The sequence below is a fragment of the Myotis brandtii genome, unplaced genomic scaffold (genome assembly GCF_000412655.1).
Source record: "Myotis brandtii unplaced genomic scaffold, ASM41265v1 scaffold153, whole genome shotgun sequence".
In the NCBI taxonomy this organism is placed as follows: domain Eukaryota; kingdom Metazoa; phylum Chordata; class Mammalia; order Chiroptera; family Vespertilionidae; genus Myotis; species Myotis brandtii.
The window spans coordinates 67,060-75,216 of NW_005355543.1; positions in this window are offsets into that span (position 1 = coordinate 67,060).

An 8,157-nucleotide genomic window follows, 5' to 3' on the forward strand; every position below is an offset into this window, starting at 1 on the left:
CCAATTCCTTATGTTGTATATTTTTTTTCTTTGCAAAAATAATAAGTGCTGTGACGAAGGTTCTTGGCACAATGTCTAATAATATAGACAGTTTATTTAAATTAATTTCCATAAATGTAATTATTATCTCACAACATAAGCAAGAATTCAAAGTCCTCTATAAAAAATTGATCTAAACTCTGACTCACAATTTAAGTAGTTAAAGGACAATAATAGATATTTAACAGAAGAATATATAAAAACTAGAGGCCCAGTGCACAAAATTTGTGCATGGGTGGGGTCCCTCGGGATGGCCTGCGGAGATCGGGCCCTAGCTCATTCCTCCAGCCTCCCAACCCCGCAGCCCCACCTGGCACCCACCTCGGCCTGGCGCTGCCCACTTGCCCCGCCTCATGCTGCTGCCGCTGGTCGCCATCTGCAGGGTGATCAGCAGGGTGATTGGGGGCCCCGCTTGCATCTGCCTGGGCCTGGCTCCGCGCACTCACCAGCCCTGCCCCCCTGCCGCCGCCGCTGGTCACCATCACCAGCCTGCTGTGGTCCTGCTCTTGTTGGGGCCCATCAAGGTCAGCAGTACCTCTACTGCCACCCGCTGCCGGCGCCACATTGCTGCCCCCCACCATGTTCCACACTACCCCCTGGTGGTCAGCGCATGTCATAGCAAGTGGTCGAACTCACAGTCAGTCAAACTCCTACCCGAGGGGACAATTTGCATATTAGGCTTTTATTATATAGAATGTCCAAAAAGCATTGAAAATATGCTTCCTTTCAATTATCAAGAACTAAAAATTAAAACAACCAATGATACCACTTCACCCACTTTACATTTAAAAAATTTTAAGATAAATATTTAGAGGGATAAAAATTTAGAGAGATAATTTTTTTAAGTTGGATGATATTAAGTGTTGAAGAAGCAAACAGATGGTTTCATCTGCTTCTCATGAAAACTGTAAGTCAATACACACATTTCAAATGGCATTTAGATGAAAAATATGCATATCCTAGAACCCAGTAATTTCACTTCTGAGAATTCAGACATGAATTTAGGCTAGAAATTCACACATGACCCAGGGACCAGCCTGAGTCACAGGCCCACCCCCACTGCTGGGTCTTCAGGATGTCAGGACCACATGGACTGGAGGAATGCATTTCGCTAGTGGAAGGAAAACTGGGCAGACCACCAACATGTGTCCACTCTGAGAGCCAGACAAATCATTATACTCTTTTGAATTCTAAAATCAATTATAAATCACATAATTTGTGTCAATTAACATAAAATATCAAGTCCCTCAGAATAGCTATAATTGGTTAATGTCTAGCTGAAACAACTGTCATTGGGCCAGGAAATAGTCAGGGGCTCTTGTGCAGTTTTGGAGTAGAAATACATCTTTAGCATTTTTCAACTCAGCTTTTAGTTCTCTTTCCTCCTATTAGCAAACTTCTCTTCCAGAAGAAAGCATTCATCAGATACTATCCTGATCTACATTCTTCCTGCATCAATTAATATCTTCTAAGGAAATAATTCTTTGAAAATTAAGATGTTGGCACTTTGGCTCTCAACTTGTCTGCACATTAGAATAACCTGAGAAACTTTAAAACATACTGATGCCTGGGTCCCACACAGACCAATTCAAGCCAAATCTCTGATGGTGGTGTCTGAACACTGTACTTTTTAATAAGCTCCCCAGGTATTTTCATGTACAGCGAGGTGTATAAATTGTTATCTTGGTGTCTACCTGGGAGCAACCTCAATTTAAAAGGGTACCATTGTGTTCCCAAGGAATGATGTAACAGGTACTGTTTTGGAACAAAAGTCCTCTCCAGTGTCTCTACCTTGAGCCAAACCTCTTAGGGATCTTTTCTCAATGGGATGGCTTTCCGTGGTTATTAGAGATGCTTCTTCCTAGAGAAGCATCTAAGAGAGGCCATGACTATGTAAAGGGCAATGTCCTTGTCCTAAAACTCAGACAAATCAATGACAGTCTTTGTAGCCACAGCTGCTCTAGGAGATAAGAATTATCAACTTAGAATAGAATTCACTGGCTCCCAATTCACAGGCCACTTTTCAGGAGATATCACACTATTTGACCACAGGGAACACACTCAGGAGAACCTTTGGTTTGTAAGTAAATTTGAATAATTCCCTTAACTTTTGCAGTGTTTATGGTTCCCCTTTAATAAACCAAGGATAACAAAGAAGGAACAAATGGAGAAACTTGTGACCTGAAGTCAGAGTGTACTCAACAGTCCTTTAAGAGCAACACAGTGGGAGATCCCTGTGTTTAGCCCTTTGGTAATCCAATCAAATGGGTGAGAAAAGCGTGAGGGCTTTCTAGAATAAAGAACAGGAATCTCCTGCCTGGCCAGTGTGCTTCAGTTGTTGTCGACCTATGAACCAGGAGGTCATGGTTAGATTCCCCCATTAGGGCACATGCCTGGGTTGCAGGCTTGATCCCCAGTAGGAGATGTGCAAAAGGCAGCTGACCAATGGAGGATCAAAATCCTTTCTCATCATTGATGTTTCTAACTCTCCCTCTCCCTTCCTTTCTGAAATGAAAAAATATATATTTCAGAAAAGAACATGAATCTCCCAGCTTTGGACACATGGAAGTACCCAAAATTAGGCAGGAATGATAATGGAACTCTCTGTATGGAGTAGGGGCTGGGGATAAGGTAGCAGTTGGACACTGGGAATGAGTATTCAAAACAAACAAACAAAAAACAAACACCATAGTTTAGCCCCACATTTAAGACTGCTAACCATCGCTTTAGAAACAAAATGTGGGAATCTCCCAGAATATAAATGACACTCAGGAACCCTGAAAACCATTTGGGAGAGTTCTGGTGACTGGACCTAAGAATACTGTTTCTTCCTTTAAAGAAAAGTGAGAGGTTGCTCAACCAAAGCCCACCCTAGATCCAGCCCATGACTGAGTCTGTCACGGTACATTCAGAGTTAGAAGATGAGCTGAATAATGCAGGTCCTCAGGAGAAAAACAATAAATGTAAACCATAAATCCCGCCCCCCCGCCCCTGCATAGACCTCAGACACATGTAACTGGACCAACACAACCAGTCATGTTTCAGTTTGGCACACAATTCTCCATCCAATCTTGGCTTCTCATTTTTAAATTTTTTATATTTGTTTTTTTCCCCTTTTATTTTGGCTCCATTTATCACACTCCCCCTCACTTCCCTGTAAACACTCATTCTTATGTATTTAATGTGTTTCATAAGTTATTTGCATATAAATATATTTGTGAATAATATATAGTATTGTTTTAGATATTGTGTCACCTGGGTAACATATATTAAGATGGATATTAGAGAGTTAACCTTTATCAGGGAGTATGCCAGTGAGAGATAAAGGAGGGAGGAAGAAGAACTGGGCAGGAAAGACTTCAGAGTATGGTACAGATTTGACACCCTCAAAGGAAAAAGGGAGAAAGCAGGCTAGAAGTGGTCCAAGATAGGCAACTTGCCAAAAAAGTGGTCCATTGTCCTCCTTGAGGTTTGGTACCACCATATTAGGGACTCCATGTTGTTCTCTGTTGCAAATGGGTTGGGACACTCAAAGCAGCAATTGCTAGACCTTGAGAAGTGGGAGTCTCATGTGTGGCCTCCATCTCTGCCACAGTGGTCCTATCGTGTGCTTATCATGCCACTTCTGAGATGACCAACAACAAAATTGCCCAAGTCTACTGGCCAAGCAATTTTCTCTACTCCTACCTGGTTGTTTAGTGCCTCTGCCAAGGTGGATGATTTCTGGTGTGTATTTACATATGACACAAGGATTTTCACTCTCATATATCCATCCTTCCAGAAACCTCCACCTAGACCCACCATACTATCCCAGACCTTCATGTCTCTGATTTTACAGTCTTTAAACTTCAAGGCCATGAACAGTCATCCAATCCACTCACCCCTGCCCACGAACCCACTTATATTTTTACCTTGGGCTACTTCTCTTGGTGCACACAGTGGATGAGCCGTGCCCCACCCAAAGCCTACCAGTTTGTAAGATTTTCCCTTACCACTATCATGTAAAGCCACCCTTGAGTGTGACCAATGAAGCTGCTCTTCCAGTTTTGGTTTGCAGCCACACAGAAAGCCTGTGCATCCATAAACCCAATTTGGGCTTTTTCTTGTTTCTTTATTTGGTGACATGAAAAGATTCAGCCATGGATGTGAACTATGGTAGGGAGCTGAGCAACCATGGTGGGTAATACAGCTTTCTGGGCTAATTTCTCATGTAGTTACTCATGTCATCTGGTTCTATTTGGGCTTGATTCTGATGTACCTTTCCCATCTCACAGATTACTCCTGGACTCACCTGACTTTTATAACATAGTGGCTTCAACAGAACCCAGCTCATGGTATGCAGTTTCAGGTGCGTGGCCATTTGACACCCCTTTGTCAAGTGTTCCATCTTTACCAGGGCTCTGTAGCATGTCAAGAGCTATTTTTCAAAAGGCTTATAACTTTCAGCTGCAGATGACATGGCCTTATTCCAGAAACTCAACAACTTGCATTGTGATTCTCCCATTGTGGTTTTTCATAAATCCTATCTTGGACCTTTTCCACCACCAATGAAATAAAAGACAGTAGGCTTAGAACGGGAGAGCCTTAGGTAAGGGTGCCCTGAAAAACTTTCAGCCAATCCTAATGGGGAGCTCCACAGCAAAGACTGCCCATTAGTGGAGCCCCACACTGGGCAGAAATGGTTGTGTCCTTGTGGTCCCACCATGTTCAGACTTTGATTGGGGGACTCCCTAGAAGAATGTGGCCTAGGTTGGAAAGTTGAGGGGCATTCTGAAAGCTCTAATACACGGAGGTTGTCAGCTAACTATACGCCCAGCAATTGAATGGCAGGTTCTTTCATGAAGGGGGACTCAATTGTCACAGATGTGCTTTAAAATTTTTATGTAAGTGGTTTTTTACCATATACTTATTCTGAGTCCTTTTTCTTTTAACATTGCTTTCACGGCTTATTCAGAGATAACATTGCACTGTAGACTTGCTTGATATTTTATTTATCCATTTCCCTATTGATGGATGATACCTAGAAGGCCTCTAATTCTTGCTACCACAAGCAATGATGTAATGAATATATTTGTATTTGTCTGCTTGTGTGAGAATTTCACTGGTGTACATATCTGGAAGCATTAGGCCATGAACTATCAATATACTCTATTTTAATATAGCATATTGAGTCATGAAATGGTTAGTTGACCAGTATTTTAAAGTATATATCATGGGCCTATGTAGACTTTGATTATTAAACATTAACCTGTCCTCTCTCCCGACAAGATGGCAGGTGGTGAGGCTGGCATGACTCTTGGCCAGCTGCATCTTTCTTGCCAGGATCTCACTACCTTGGATGTTACCAAATTGATGCCACTTTCACACGAAGTTATTAGCAGACAAGCCATAATTAATATAGGTACAACTGGCCACATAGCTCATGGGAAATCCACAGTTGTAAAAACTATTTCTGGATTGTCTTTGGGTTTCTAATAGCTCTTGATTCTTTTGCCCCTTTGTACCTAAAAATCCCTAAGGAAGAATTACTTTCCATACAGTGCAAGCCAAAAATCCCTAAAATAAATTTTTTGAAGCTGTTTGGCTTAAATTAGGTTATGTGGCAATCCCTGAACCGATCACCATGGCCAAGGGAATAAAAAACTTGATTAACTTAGCTGAGGTTGAATTCTTTACCTGGAGTAGCAAGTGGTGGAGAAGTGGTCCCCCTCAGGAAATCATCCAGTACTTATAGAAGAATAGCAAATGAAAACTGGACGTCAAGATAACAGATGGTTAATACAACATACACAGAGTTCTGGGAATGTTTCATCTCGGCTAAAATGGACTTTATTTTACAATGTTAAATGACTGTACTCCTTAATTTGCTGAGAGCTCTGCTTTCATTTTGTTTGTTTGAAAATTACTGTGAAATTTTGCCAATGGTATCAGGGATTTGCTCATAACGGTATTGGGAAAATAGTCTCTACAGCATGACTGGAGATTTGCTGCTGGTATACGTTGTGGACAGCTTGGGAGAAGTACTGCACTGGTATTTGGACTGTGACTACATAATGGATCTAACTCCAATTGACATTTGATCCTCATAAAAGAAAGTGTGCTGTAGGTTTACATAATACCTACCTTTCTAGGTGGTGGTGGCGGGGAGGGGGGAAACTTTATCCCCTACCTTGTTAGGGTCTCTGGGTGAGCCTGAGAATTAAATTGACATAAGACAGATTTACAGGAGAAAAGCATGCTAATTTCTTTCATATAAATTTAACATGACATGGAAGCCCTAATAAGGAACTGAAGACCCCAAAGAAGAATTAAAACCTACCCAGCCAGTGTGGCTCAGTGGTTGAGCATCAACCCATGAACCAGGAGGTCATGGTTCGATTTCAGGTCAGGGCACATGGCTGGGCTGCAGGCTCAATCCCCAGTAGAGGGTGTACAGGAAGCAGCTGATCAATGATTCTCTCTCATCCTCTCCCTAAAATCAGTAAAAACATTTTTTTTAATGAGTGCCAAAGCCTAAATGCTTTTAGATTAGATTGAACAAAGAAGCAATTGTGGAAAAGTAACTAAAATATATGAAGAGGCTAAAGGAAGATAAGAATTATTTTACCCAGATCTATTTGGCCTTCACTCCTCTCTCTGGTAATAATAATGTTTCCTTCTTCCTTGTACAGAGAAGGGGTCTTCACATGGGAGTTTTATCTCCTACTTTCAGGAAGAAAAGGGAGGGTCAGAGTGACCTTCTTGAACCTGCTGTTTTCAAGTGCCTTTAGGTCAAAATAATTCTTATACCAAAGTGGCATATTTGGGGGTGGCATATTCTGCCACCCTTATAGGTATCCATGATTAGAATGGGCCTGGATAATTTAGTCACTGATGATTCTTAATTTTCTTGGTCTTTTGCTTCTAAGGACATCTGAGGAGGAAGTTCCTTAAGGGTGCCCCTCTGACCTTATTTTTCATCTTTATGCATAAGTCACTCAAAACAATCTTTATGTAGAGCCACCCTTCATTTTAGAACAAGGAAGAGAGGGGAGTCTGGCACGTCTTGTGCTGTAAGCTTCTGTCTGAAACATGGCTATGGAAATAGAAGAGCTGAAGGATGGTCTTAGTCTGACTGAAAGAGAAAGGAAATCACAAGTGCCCACCAGAAGATGAATGGATAAAAAAGCTGTGGTACATTTACACAATGGAATACCACACAGCTACAGGAAAGAAAGAACTCTTACCATTTGCAACAGCATGGATGGACATAGACAGTGTTATGCTAAGTGAAATAAGTCAGTCAGAGAAAGAAGAATCACATAATCTCACTCATATGTGGAATCTAATAAACAAAATAAACTGATGAATAAAATAGAACCAGAGACAAAGAAGCATGGACCAGACTGACAAATTTCAGAGGAAAGGCAGGGGTGGGAGGAACGTATATGCATATATGCATAATCCGTGGACAGAGACAATAGAGTGGTGAAGGCCTGAGAGGGGCAGATGCAGGGTGGAGGGCGTCAATGGAGAAAATAAACAAAGTGGACATCTGTAATTCTTTCAACAACAAAAATAAAATTTAAAAGACAGAGAAAGGAAATCAGCAATGGGTTGCTTGTACCAAAGAGAGAGGGGTGGGGAAGGGAATAAGCTTTAAAATGGGCATTGGTGTTCTGGGAATAGAAGCATGAAGAAGACAACACAGGGGAGCTCAGACAAGAGGAGAATTTTACATCTATTAGCCCACAGCAAAGGAGAGATAAGGCAGGATTTTGACAAAACCCCAAAGCCAATGTTTTGCCTTTGATGTATCTTTATTATTATTCCATGTCTGGTATATAGCAATTTAGTTTGTGATGCTGTATGCTGTGGGTCCTTGGGAGGTGTAACTCCTTAAGGTAAGACTAGTGTTGCTGCTAGGTAATCAGGTTTGCCAGATGTGCCCAGGAGAACATGCCAATAGCATTCATATATTCACATACTAAATATGTATATGCTCAATAATTTCCATTTATTGTCCCAAGGATAAAAAAGAACAGTTGCACAATCCACATACTTTTGAGATGCTATCCACCAAATGTTGACATTCTTATCTGTTTTGGAATCACTTCAGGACTCTATAAACTCAGTGGA